Source organism: Erinaceus europaeus, chromosome 15 (genome assembly GCF_950295315.1).
Source record: "Erinaceus europaeus chromosome 15, mEriEur2.1, whole genome shotgun sequence".
In the NCBI taxonomy this organism is placed as follows: domain Eukaryota; kingdom Metazoa; phylum Chordata; class Mammalia; order Eulipotyphla; family Erinaceidae; genus Erinaceus; species Erinaceus europaeus.
The window spans coordinates 60890821-60904700 of record NC_080176.1 but is presented as its reverse complement, the minus strand read 5'-3'; the positions used below and the strand labels follow the sequence as shown (position 1 = coordinate 60904700).

Here is a 13880-nt window from a genome sequence, read left to right as displayed (position 1 = left end):
ACAAAGCCACCCACTTTTTCAGTCATAGAGACATATTCCTTTTTTCTCTTTTTCAACACTGGATGTCCATATTTGTTTTACTTTTATTATTGTGGATGACATTATTGCTCTTGCAAAATCCACAGTCCCTGCTGGCAAGTCCTTACCACAAAGGACACCATGGTAGTATATACTCCAGCTAACCTCACAAGCCTATCCAAGTCTTCTCTTTCTGCTGACCTACCACTGCTGACTTCATCCTTGCATGTTTATTGACTGCTCACTTTTCTCCCAATATTCCTCATGTTCAAGGAACCTCACCTAATGTGTATGCACCTCCTCTGTTTGTGTTTTGGTACAACACCACCCTATATTTTCATGTTAATTCTTCTCTACCTGATCCTTGCCTCCTAGTTTTGCTTGTTCCACAACTGACCCTCTATGAAGAAGAAAACTTTCATCAGTTGGTGCTGAAGACCACAAGAGGACCAGACGTGCTGTGTTTCTTCACATCCACTGACTGCTTCCCTTAGACTTGCTGGCGCACTAGGATACTCTATATATTCCTCCCATGAATTTTCTGACAAATTACAACAGGTTATAGACTCCACCACAAATAGTCTTGAGTCACTGCAGAGCCCCTTATGGGACCCTTGATTAGTCTTTTGTTAATGATTACCTTGGGGCCCTTTTTTTTAAAATAAGATTACTGGCTTTATAAAACAAAAAATTGACTCCTTGGCATTGAAACCCTTACAAATATATTACCACAGACTTGATTTGGCTGACAGAGGCTTGGCTGAACCTGAGGGTGACACATCTCTTTTAGGAGCTGCATACAACTCAGATTTATGCATGTCAGCCTTGGCATGGCATGGCATGGGCACCGGTAAGGGGTGCAAGGCTAAGCACTGCAGGGGGAGGACCCTATAGTCTGCCTGTGAGTCCCCCGTGAAGCAAATCTGATTTGCATGGAGGTTGGTGTAGGTCATCAAAACTCTTCGCCATGAGTTTTCCTCACCTTGGAAATAGTGGCTCTGCCTCCCCTCCCCAAAAGACACCAAGAGCCGTATGAGATGAGGGAAGATCAGTTCTATATTTACCCCACGGGAGGAATCACGTCAATACTTCCCTCCTCTGGTTAATGCCCGCTTATTTCTTGATAAGCTTCCTAGCTTTTACCCTCATTTGCCCACCTCACTTAAATTGTAAAAAGGGAGGACATGCTGGGAGCCAAGGCCTCAGCTAAGTCTCTCATATAGAAAGTTACAAAACATCCTGAAAGCAGCCGGTAAAAACATTTATAGGTAGAGCAGACATTCCGACCATTGGAACTGAGATTATCATCTAGCTGTTTGCAAAGTTGCTCACCCACCTCCCTCCCCCACTACCTTAGCAGAACTTCCTCCTTGTTTGTGCTTATATTGTGGCTGCAAAATAAAATTTTCAGAGCTTGATCACACCTCCTGTCTTGCTCTCATTCTTCATGTCTCTTGGCCTTTCCATTCTCTGGCCCCCTACCCTAGGTTTCCGTCGATAACCCTGCAGGCCGGAGCAAGCTACTATGCCAGAATGACTTTATTCTTACAGTGACATGCTGTGTATAGTCTAAGGCTTTCCTACTTCCAGTCTAATAGAGTTACACTTTGAGGTTTTTTTTCTTTATTTTACTTTTTTAGTGTTTCTTTTTAAATTTTTTTACTATCTTTATTTTTTGGATAAAGATAGACAGAAATCAAAAGGGTAGGGACAAGTAAAGATGGAGAGAGGCAAAGAGACACCTGCAAAAAGCTCGCAAAGCTTTCCAGCCCAAAGATTTTTTTCAGACTCAAGATTTTTCTTTGATGAAAGAGAAAGAGAGAGAGAGAGACAGAGAGAAAGAAACAGAGAGAGAGATAGAGAGATGGAGAGAGGGAAATTGGCTGGGGCTGGTGGTGGTGCACCTGGCTGAGTGCACATTTACAATGCACAGGGACCTGGGTTCAAGCCCTTGGTTCCCACCTGCAGGGTGAAAGATTTGTGAGTGATGAAGCAGGGCTGTAGGTGTCTGTCTCTCTCCTTCTCTATATATCCTTTCCTCTTGATTTCTGACGGTCTATATCCAATAAATAAAGATAATAAAAAACAGAAAGAGAGAGAGAGAATTCTGTAGCACTGCTCTGCCACTCACAAAGCTTTGTCCCTGCAGGTGGGGACTAGGGCTTGAACCTGAGGTCTTCATGCATGGAACACATGCCCTCTGCTGGGTGGGTGAGGGACTTTAGCTGGCCTTGGACTTATGACTGAGACACATTGTGTTGTTGTTATTATTATTATTAATTATTTTTAATGAGAGAGATACGGAGAGAAAGTTACAGAAAGAAAGAATGGAGCTCTGCCCAGCTCTGGCTGATGATGGCACTGGGGATTGAACCTGAGACCTCAGAGCCTCAGGCACAAGTTTTTTGCATAACCATGATGCTATCTCCCCTCTCCCCCACATACACCCACACACACTTAAGCTTTTTAACTAACAAATGGTGAGTTATTCCACATCTGAAAGGAGTAACAGAAGTTGACAATAAAAATAGACTCCTGTGCTGTTGCATTGTCATGCCCTCTGCAAGAAAAGGTCCAGAAGGAAAGTATAGCACCTCCACATCCCTCTCCCGGCATCCTGCTCCTGCTCCTCCACCCATCCTGATGGCAACATCCTCCCAGCAAGTCTCCTACAGGCTCAGAGTCGTTCCAACACAATGAGCTAGGAGCTAAGTACCAGTCTTACTCGAGCGTCAACTTGCTTCCCACCCCTCTGACCTCACAGCAAGCTATGGATGCTATACAAATCTTAGTGGAGAGGAGGAGTGGGAAGGGAAGGTGGGGGAGGAGGGAGAGGAGATGAAGAGATGAGAAGACCGAAGACAAGGAGGAGGAGAGGAGGAAGAAGGGCAGGAGGAGAGAAGAGTGAAAGAAGGTGGAGGAAGAAGAGGAGGAAGGTGAGGAGGAGAGGGAGGGAGAGATGAAGAAAGGACATAAAGGAGGGAGAGGAGGAGTGAGAAGAGAGGAGGAAGAAGAGGATGGTGATGAGAAGGAAGAGAGAGAGGAAGAGGAGAGAAGAGGAAGAGCAGAAGGAGAGAGAGGAGGAGGAAGAAGGGAAAGAGGAAGAAGAGAAGGAGGGGAAGAGAAGGAGGGGAAGAAGTCAGGGTCTGAGCTGTAAATAGGCAGGAGTCTGGCCCTAGTCCCAAGCCCCAAACCCCACAGGACCCCCTCCCCAAAGTAAGTTCACCAAGAACATGTTCTCAGGTACCAGTGTTTTGAGAAATTGCCTATTTTTCAAGATCATCTGCTCTCTGATTAGATAACAGTCTGGAGCACTGTTTTTCTTAGGACATGTGTTGTTCACATAATATGTCTACAGTGATCTAAGGTGGCTTTTCAGAGAAGCAGGATGTTCAAACGTGTGGAGCTGAGGTGGTCTAGTGGCCTAGTTCTCCGGCAGGTATGGGAAGGACATGGGGCTGAGGAGAGAGGATATGATCTCCCCACCAGGGACCTGCACCCCAGAAGCAGTGTGATCTACCTCCTTAGCATTCCTGCTCCACTCAGGATGGTGCTGCCCTGGGACCTGAACTAGGGCTAGTACAGTGGTCTAAAGAGTTGTGGGAAGGATGAGGGACACTGTGAGGACACCTGTGGGAGGGCAGGGAGAGTGGCTAGACAAGGCATTGCCTGGCCTGCCATGGACACACATACCAGCTGAGTAAGGGCTCAGGCCTGGCAGCTGGGACACCTGTCTTGGGTCTTCTGACATCTGGACAGATCTCCACACAAGTCCTGGTTTTCTTGTTAACTGAATTAAGATGTTTGATTTCATATCTCTATCTGTATCTACCTACCTACCTACCTACCTATGTACCTACCTATCATCTGTCTCTCTGTTATTTATCATCTATCTGTCATCTATCTATCTGTAATCTATCTGTATATCTATCCATCTATCTATCTATCTATCTATCTATCTATCTATCTATCTATCTATCTAATCTATCTGTGAGAGTTCCTGGAAAAATGTCCAGTTCTAGAAATGTCCCCACCCCCTCCTACAGTTCAGTGCAAGAAGGAAGGAAAGTTCAGCTTTGTTTTCGTCTCCTCCTCAAAAGATACAGAGATCATGTTGTCTGGGTGATCCCCTCATCTCCCTCTCCCCCGATGGCTCACCTGGTTTCTGTAGGTCTTCTGCCCGGGGCTGGAAGATGCTAGCCCATCAGAGTTTGAGAAGAAGCTTCCTTCTGGTGGGGCTGTGCCTCTGGTTCTCAGCTCTAGGCACCGGGCTTCTTCCTAAACCCCAACATCTTCAGTTTACAGATTCCTGCAGTTTCTCCTCTCCTGACCTTCCATAAACACACTCTGGACCCCCCAATCTACTCTGGGAGCACAGCTTCTAGGTGAGGGGAGGGACCTTGGGGTTGAGGAGAAGATGCTCTTTCTGTAGTCACCCCCCAGCTTTCCCCAGGGAAGGCTGCTTCCTACAGTCCCCAGGGGGCCCTGGCTACCATGGTTCCCCCAGCAGGTGTGAAGAGTCAGGTCCTTAAAGGGGAAGAGCAAAGTTGTCTAGCAGAAGCATCCCTGTCCTCTCTTGGGCCTCACCTCCCTCTCACTAGACCACTGCAGCCAATATTTACCTTTAAGGCAGTCCTCTAGCTGCATTGTCTCAGGAGGCCAATTTGCCCCTCAACAGATGCCCCTGTCTCCCCACACAGGTGGCACAGACCGAGGTATGGCTTTGCCATCTGAATCTCAGTGGAAATTTCTGCAGAGCCCAGTTGGAGATGCTGCCGTGCCAGTTCTGTGGAAATTTTCAGAACTTTCCTATCTCTGACCTCTGCTCACTGTGGGACACACTCTCAGAGCAAGAAAGAACTGCCTTCTCCCCAGCCCCCAGGAAGCACTGCAGGGTCTATATATCAGACAGGTTCTCTGCTCTCTCAACTCCCAGAAGGCTGTGGAGTGGGTGGCTCCCAAATCCAAACACATCCTGTTTGGTTTTTGGGGGGCATGGTGGGTCAACCATCAACCCTGTCAACCTTCTGGCTTGCTCTTATGGCCCCCCCTCCCACAAGATCACCTCCCCAGCTCACTCCCACCTCATACTCCGTGATGGGGTATGAGGCAACCAACCCAGATACAGAAACAAAACTGCACAGTGAGGAAATTAGCTACAGGTGAGTAGACAGACACCCCCTCCACTGACGTCAAAGGTCCCCTCCCCACCATGCCAGGTGTTTGGGACTTGTCCAGGGAGGCCTTTCTGAAGAAGGTGAGCAAACTACAAGGGTGGCAGGTAATCTCATGGGCCCCACAGTTGCAGGAGAAGTGGGGAGCTGAGCTCCTCACAGGGGGCCTCTCCTTGGTGTTGCCAGTTTGGGGCCCTAGTTGTCTGCCAACAGTTTCCCTCCTCCACCAGCTGATAGGTCATTTGGTTTAGGGCTAGAGCCTCATCCCAGCTCCTGAGGATTTACCTAGAAGAAACTGGAGGTGGCCACCTGGGAACAACAGGTAAGAATTCTGCAGGGACAGGACCAGACCACCCTAAAGAATCCTCCAGGAAGTTCACCTGCCTTCCATGAACCACATCCACCTGAGGTTCTGAGAGTGTCACCAGTGTTCATCAAACACACACAAGGTTTAGGGTGGGGTGATCTAGGGCCTTCCTGAAAAGCAGGAGGCCCAGGGGCAATCTTGATGACAATTCAGCTACCCAAGGCTCCTTCAGAGAGCTGTCTGCATTGACTGGTGGTTGTAATGAAGACCCAGTCAATTGGAATTCACTTAATCTCTTGTTAGGCACTTAGGCTGTGTCCATACTTTGGCTACTGCAAAGAGTGAAACTATGAACATGGGGTTCATAGGTTTTAGATAAGTGCTTTCAGGCCTTTAGGATAAGTGTCTGAGAATAGGATTGCAGGATTAAAGGATACAGTAGGTGCCCAGAAGAAGATGACTGAATAGGGGCCAGGCGGTGTTACACCTGGTTAAGTGCTCACGTCACAGCACACAAGGACACAGGTTCAAGCCCCCGGTGCCCACCTGGGAAAACTTCATGAGTAGTGAAGCAGGGATGCAGGTGTTTCTCTGTCTCCCCCACCCCTCTCAATTTCCCTCTGTCTCTATCCAGTAAGAAAAATTACTAAAGTCGCGGACCCCTTGGAATATACTTAAAATAGACATCCTAGCTTGACTCCTAGTTTCATCTGCTTTATTCCTACCTTTGGGGTCCTGTTTATTAAACAATTTGTCCTACTTTATAACTTACCACATTTCAGTCACCAAGTTGCAGACAGTACTATGACTCCAACCTGACCTGGGCAGACGACCTCACCAATGTGTCCTGAAACCTCCCCTCTCCAGAGCCCTGCCCCACTAGGGAATGATAGAAACAGGCTGGGGGTACAGATCCACTTGTTAATGCCCATGTCCAGCAGAGAAGCAATTACAGAAGGCAGACCTTCTGCACCCTTAGAGGGACAAAGAATAGGGAAGCTTCCAACGGAGGGGAGGGGCCACAGAACTCTGGTGGTGGGAACTGTGCAGAATTATACCCCTGTTATCTTACAATCTCATTAATCAGTATTAAACCACTAATATAGACTTAAAAAACAACAATATTTTAAAAATCATACAAAGATGGCTGATTAAAGAAACAGGATGACATTTCTTCAATGGATATCTACCACACAGTTAACATAAAAATAATGAGATGATGCACTAGAGTTTGCAGTGAGTACCCCCCTAACACTTCCTCTCCACTATTCCAAGCTTTGGGTCCATGATTGCTCAACAATTTGTTTGGCTTCGTATGTTAACTCTCTTTTAAGTCACCAGGTTCCAGATGTCATCAGGATGCCGGCCAGGCTTCCCTAGACTGAAGACCCCACCAATGTGTCCTGGAACTCTGCTTCCCCAGAGACCCACCCTACTAGGGAAAGAGAGAGGCAGACTGGGAGTATGGACCGACCAGTCAACGCCTATGTTCAGCAGGGAAGCAATTACAGAAGCCAGACCTTCTACCTTCTGCAACCCACAATGACCCTGGGTTCATGCTCCCAGAGGGATAGAGAATGGGAAAGCTATCAGGGGAGGGGGTGGGAAATGGAGATTGGGTGGTGGGAATTGTGTGGAATTGTACCCCTCCTACCCTATGGTTTTGTTAATTAATCCTTTCTTAAATAAAAAATAAAAAAAATAATGAGATGGTACTGATGGGAGTGAAATGGGTAGGGGTGGAGGTGACCGTGTGAAGTGAAGTCAGCACAGAGATGAGGGACAACTGCCACAGGGGTTTGCTCTGATGTAGAAACCAGATGAGCACTTGGGGAAAAATGGGTATCAAACTGTCTCTTGGACTTTGTGGAAACCAGGGTGGTCACCAGGGCACAGGACCTCAGTAAAAGTATGATGCTTTACATGCAGGTAAAGGTGTGGGCATGAAGATAACTCCTGAAATCTCAGGACTTTGTAGAACACGGTTAAATCACAAAACAAAATTCACTTCAGTGGATATTACATTTTCTTCACTTTCCTCATGGCTCACTTTAACTCTCAGAGATTACTCTTTTTTTTGTCTTTATTTATTTATTTATTTTAAAAGATTTTATTTATTTATGAGAAAGATATGAGGAGAGAAAAAAAGAACCAGACATCGCTCTGGCACATGTGCTGCCGGGGATCGAACTTGGGACCTCATGCTTGAATCCAAAGCTTAACCACTGTGCCACCTCCAGGACCACACTATCTTTATTTATTTATTGGATAGAGACAGCCAGAAATCAAGAGGAAAGGGAGAGACAGAGAAGAATAGAGACAGAGAGACACCTGCAGCCTTGGTTTGCCACTTGCAAAGCTTTCCCCATACAGGCTGGGGCTAGGGGCTTGAACCTGCATCCTTGTGCATTGTAACATGTGCGCTCAACCAGGTGTGCCATAGAGGGAGAAATCCTGTACTGACCTCTAGGGCTCCAACTGGAGAGGTAAGATTCCTTCTGGAGCATAAGTCAGAGCTCAAGTGGTGTGAGTGCACAGTGGCCTAGAAGTTCTCTAAAGAGCAACATTCTTCACTCAAATACAGCCCTTCCCACTACAATAGAAAGTCTGTAGTGACTCACAGAGGGGAAGAAGATGTTTGCTGGCATTTCCTCTTCCTCTCTCTTCTTGGGACCTTGGAATTCAAGTTCAGTGAGGAGCAAAAGAGTTCCCTGTGTGTTTTCTTTCTATCTTCTCTGCATGGAAAGAGGCAGGAAAGATCAGGCAAATTGAACATTTTCACATAAAAGGGAACATGGTAAGTTGTCCAATGAGATTGTTGTTTATTGAGGTGAAGCCAGACCCACACTGGAACTACCACCTACTCTGGTTTTAGATTTCAGCTGTCCCAGGTCCTTATGCCTTTGAGACCCAAGGAAATAAAGCTTAGACTCACAGAGGACCCACAAATGAACACAGGTTTGATATAATCACCAGCAGAGGCTAGAAAGATGGGGTTTCTCTGTGGGGAGGCCTTGTGGGGAAAGGAAGACTTGAGAGGGAGAGTGATGGCAAGAGAAAGTCAGGGAAGGGCACACTGTTGAAGGGCATCGACCCCTCAGCTTGCACACATACTTGCAGCCATATTGTGCATTTCAGTAAAGTGAGCGACTGGTTTAATTGATCAAATTCAGGGAAAAATTGTAAATGCAACAAAGGCTTCCCTGGTCTCACATTTACGCCATCACACTGATGCCTCCTTCTTACTCCTCTGCAAGTACTCAAGGCCACACAATGGCAGAAACTATGAATTAGAAGAGGCTGCATTGATTATCTGGTCTACCTACAGCCAAAGTAAGCAACCAGTGGGACTACATCCCTGCCTCTCTACTGCCACAGTAGAGAACACGGGGCATCACAGGACAACCATTTATCAGGCAACTTCCAGTGCTATAAGAAAAAAGGCCATCTCCACTGAGTCCAAGTCTCATTTCTGCTTCTCATCCCCTTCTAGTGGTCCTTGTTCTTTGTTCTGAAGTAAGTTGACCTTTCCCACATGGGTTGCCTAGATGGATGCCCGTCATGGTCACACCCACCTCTTCTCTCAGCCGAATATAATGGTAGGAGCAGCATCCCAAAGAGATGAGGGGGCTGCAAACCTCCTTTACCCAGCTAGCTCACAAGACCCTCTAAAATATTCTCCCCTTGTTTTTTTTACCTCTCTCTCTCTGGTCTTATGTATTCTCAGAAATGGCTTCTTTTCCCCAAGATGCAAGTGATCAACCATGCTTACTGTGTTGCCTTCCCAGAACTGTTTACATTTTAACAGGTTCAGAGCCTTGAACTGAGAGGATGCCTGGGAATGTTTGTTTGGATAATAGGTTATGGAAAGACAGAGGAAAAGTAGCACAGAATTTTTCCTGGAAGACTTCAAATTCTGTTTGATACTTTTCTTAAGCAGAAGACTATTTCAACCAGACAAGTCACTTAAATATGCAAATTTTTGGTGCCACTGAACTTAGTGTGGCTCAGTGGTCTGTGGGCCCATCCTCATTTTCACCTCAGGTGAGACTACTCACCTGGCCAGGAAAATTCTTCCCATAAAGTAAATTCCTTGAAGGCAGCAAGTGGTCTGATTCTTTCCTGGTTTGCCGTCAAGCAGGGACCTGAGTAACATATTAATAGTTCCTCCTACAATGTATCTGGATGAGTGAGTGAATGAAGTTAGGCCACAAGGCAGAGTTCCTTATGTTCCTGGGCAACTACCACAGAGGCCCATTACACATTGAGTATTGGATGGGCAGAGGTTTCAGGCCACAGGTTACCAAAAGTTACATCTGATTTCTGCATCAAGACAGGACAGATAGAAGTGAAAGAATGATTCAATCTAGTCTAGAATGGCATAGAGTCATTCCCCCCCACCCCTCTATCCTAAGAGTTTCTGAAACCAAACTCAAGATCTTTAAACTACAAATTCAACTTCTCCCTTGGACAGAAGGGCCCGAAAGGTCTGATAAATGGAAGAAATATCTCAAAGTAGAGCAAAGATTCAAATAGTAAAAAGTAGTGACAGTCACAAAGATTTGGTAAATAGATATTGGGTATTACAGAGAGAAAGGAAGAGCTAGAGGAGAAGCAGTACTTAAATAAGTGTTAGAAGAAACATTTCTGAACTGAAGAAGGGCTTGAGTTTGTAGATTGAAAGGCAAGACTGATGAAAAAAGTTAAACAAGCTTAAATTCACAAAATTCTTGCATTCAAAAACTGGGGAGAAAGCTTATAGACTTCTTGAAAGAAGAATTCTTTGGAAGGGAAAAAGGAGACTGACACCAACACATTCATTTGTAATACTTAGTAGGGACACCTGGAGGAAGGGTTGCACCCCCCCATGCCTTTTGTTTTTCTTTTAGATGGAGGTAAAGAGATAGAGAGGCAGAGAGAGTGAGTGAAAAGACAGCATTGCAGCTTCCTTCAATCAGCGGGGACCAGGCTGAAACCACAAAATAATTAGAACAAAGATCAGAAAACAGCAGAAGGAGGTGAGCAGAGAACACAGTGAAGGAAGTTCATGCCAACAAGTGAAGGCTAATTCCCAGTGGGCAGTGGTGGATTATTGACAATATGTGTTACAAGGGGCTGTGAGGCTCTTGTGGAGAAAAGCATCTTGCAAAGAAAAACACTAACAGTGGCACAACGATCTCAGTAGAATACAGGGAGGAAGATGTTGGGGAATAAAAGGCAAAAGTGGACATAAATGAAGGAGGTTCTGATGAAGGGGTCACTGCTGTGTACAGGCTCGAGAAACTCATGGCAAGGAAGGGGCCCCAAAGAAAGGGGTCATCACATCAGGGTGAGATGTCTGCTTTAGCATTTTTATGGGATCACATAGGAGTATAGTATACTTTTGGTGATGATTGTTGAGAAAGGGGCAGTAACTACCAGTAGAATGACAAGAGTCCTAACCCTAAATTGACAAAAGAAAAGATCACTGATCCATTGTCAGAATGAGGAAAGTGAAAAAGCAGAAGCAGTGATGAAAAACAAATGACAGAAATGAAGTAAGGTGGGAGGAATATAGCAAGAACGTGTGTTGCTATACAAACCCTGAAGAGCTTAAAGCGCTCTATCAGACTGTAGAAATAGAACAAGTTTAAATGGAAATCATCATTACATGTTATTTTAAACAAATGTACACAAAGGAAAATGATGACGCTAAACGGAAGTGATAAAGGTTAAAATAATGGGACAAGCAGATATCAGGGAGTAGGTGACCAGTAGTGTCAGATGAGTTGGAGTAAAGTTAAAATCACTGAGGAGGAGAAAGTAGGTGGTTTATAACAGCCAAATAAATGTATGAAGAATCAATAATACGAATAACTTACTCAGTCGTATCAATGTGTCATCTAAATAGATGAGACCACATTTCAGAAATGCAACAGGAATTTAATAAAGCTATACATTCACAGCTGAGTTTAAGTGAACCCTTTTCAAATTTGTAATCTTCAGACAACAATAAGCACATGGGAGATATAAACAATAAGATCAGCAGATGCCAAATGCACTTCCTTTCTAGTAAAAATGTGCATTATATATGTGTAAAATCAACCAACTACTTAATTTACAAAGGTTCATAAAATTGCAAGATAGATTTTTATAAGCCATATTCTCTGTTTATAATCCAATTAAACTAGATATAGAGAGCATTAAAGGTATCAGAAGACTCTAAATGCTAGTACATTCTTAAATAATCACCAGATCAAAGAGAAATAAAAACTAAAATTCAAACTGTTTATAGCCCAACAGAAGTGGAATACTTCATTCCAAAGCTTTCAGTGTAGAGCTAAAGATGTGCTGAGAAGAAATTAATAACCTGTCCCTGGATCTTGGTCAGGGAACCTGCACTGGGTAGAGTTGGAGAGGTGGAAATCTTCACTTGGCCTCACCCTTACCCCTGCCCATTTTGCCTGGTACGTCTGCCCACCAGCCTCATTTAGTGAACTACGTTCTGTTTCCCGAAGGCACTCACTTGACCTCGTTTGGGGAAATACCACCAACCTGCCTCTCAGCTTTGAAACGACTGTGTTTTCAAGACTTGTCTCATCACTCTCATCACACAGGATTCCTCAGCAGTTGACATCACCCAAAAAACGATTTCACATATTCAACCAGTGAATGATTTTTCTTTTTTCTATGTAAGTATTTGGATACTTGACTCATAGTATCTTTGTACGTTCCCTGGCACTACCAGATGTGCTGACATAGTTTCCTTTTCTCTGAACAAATTAGTCTTTGTTTATTTTTCTTCAGATGAATCTGGAAGTTTGTAATATAGTGAATTTTTAATTCCTATAGGGGTTAAAATGAGAACATGGGAGGGAAAAAATACCTGGTTGTAGTGGTAAGTTGTAAATGATGAACTGGGAAGTGGGTAGGAGGAAAGGGAGGCACATAAGCTCTTGTTCAAGGAGCAGAGTTTTTCAGACTGTCTCCCAGACACTGAAGGGGTTCTTCATAGACAAAGAGTTTTTCTCCAGTTCCCAGTTAGACCTAATTGGATAGAGAGTCTCAAAGATTCACTGCAGAGAAGAGGAGAGTTTCTCAGTCAACTTACAACTTGTTCATAATGCATGAGTGGAATTTTTGCTTCTCTTTCTTTTTCTTAAATTTTTACTACAAAATGGATAGGCCATAGGATAAGAGGAGTACAATTCTACACAATTCCTACCACCAGAACTCTATATCCCATCCCCACCCTTGAATCTTATTTCTTAATAGACTGTCTTAGAGGTCTTCCTCCTCAGTTTTGGATAACTGGCAGGGAACCACAGCCCCTGCCCTTCAAATAGATGGATTCTTGCATCATAGGATGGGGGACCATTGGCAGTCATGCTCCTCCACCCCTCAGAGTTCATGACCTCCCTGTTCTTCCTGCCTAGATACGTCTGTTTCCAGGGATCTGATCTTGTTCTTCCTCCCACACTCGTGCACCTGTTCACAGATGGGAAACTGATTAACCATTAAGAATTAAGATTAAACACTAAGAATACTTCCCAAGGATTTAAGTGGAAGAGACATCTCATTTATAACTCATCCTTTAGGCCATATCACTGGGCCTATCAAGTGTCTGAAAGAGCCTTGGAGGCTTTTGAGTTGAGACATGTTGAACTTTCCAGAACATCCTACCTCACATCCCCTAAGAATCTCAACATTATCCCAAGTTTGTGAAGACCATTGTGACCTTGTCTGCTACACAGAATCTGTGGTAGTCCTTGGAACCACTGACTTCCCACTAGATCCTAGTCAGTGTTAGGCTGGTCACCAGCTCCTCCTATGTGTTACCGTATCTTAATACTGTATAGTAGCCATCTTTCTGTATCCAACCGGCCAACTACAGCTTATGCACAGCATCTAGCCAGATGCCTATTGAATATGTTTTCCCCCATTGTTTTGTTCCAGGGACCCAAGGTCTCATACAGTCAAAATGGGCTCTCTACTCTAGAGTTACATTCTTTGTCAAATCAAGTCTTTTTTGAAGGCAGTCATGCCCCTCATTTAGTGTCTACATACATAGTGTCTACAGACATACCATACATAGTGTCTAAGACTGTTTTAACCCACATCCAATGATTCACTCAGCACTTACAGCAGAGACTATCCAGCTTACAGAACCAACAGTATTTATTATCTGCCATCCTCCACACAGAACAGACTAACTGCAAGCTAATCTCTATAACCGAAAAGCCAAAGAAGAAGGTTCATGGAGAATTGTTTGTTCTTCTACAGTCAGGGAAACCACTTTATGACACTTAAAACCTTTTGTTTGAAATATCATAGACGTCGCAAAGTCTCCAAGATTCACAAGCAAACAGGATAATGAAATAAATCTGCCAGGTTTCTCACCA

At 44.6% G+C, this 13880-nt stretch overlaps 1 protein-coding gene across 1 annotated transcript in view; it reads right to left on the bottom strand.

Annotated features, from left to right (window-relative positions):
• Window positions 1–13880, bottom strand: part of SLC14A2 (solute carrier family 14 member 2) — a 184950-nt gene that overhangs the window by 31541 nt on the left and 139529 nt on the right. The window lies entirely within an intron of this gene.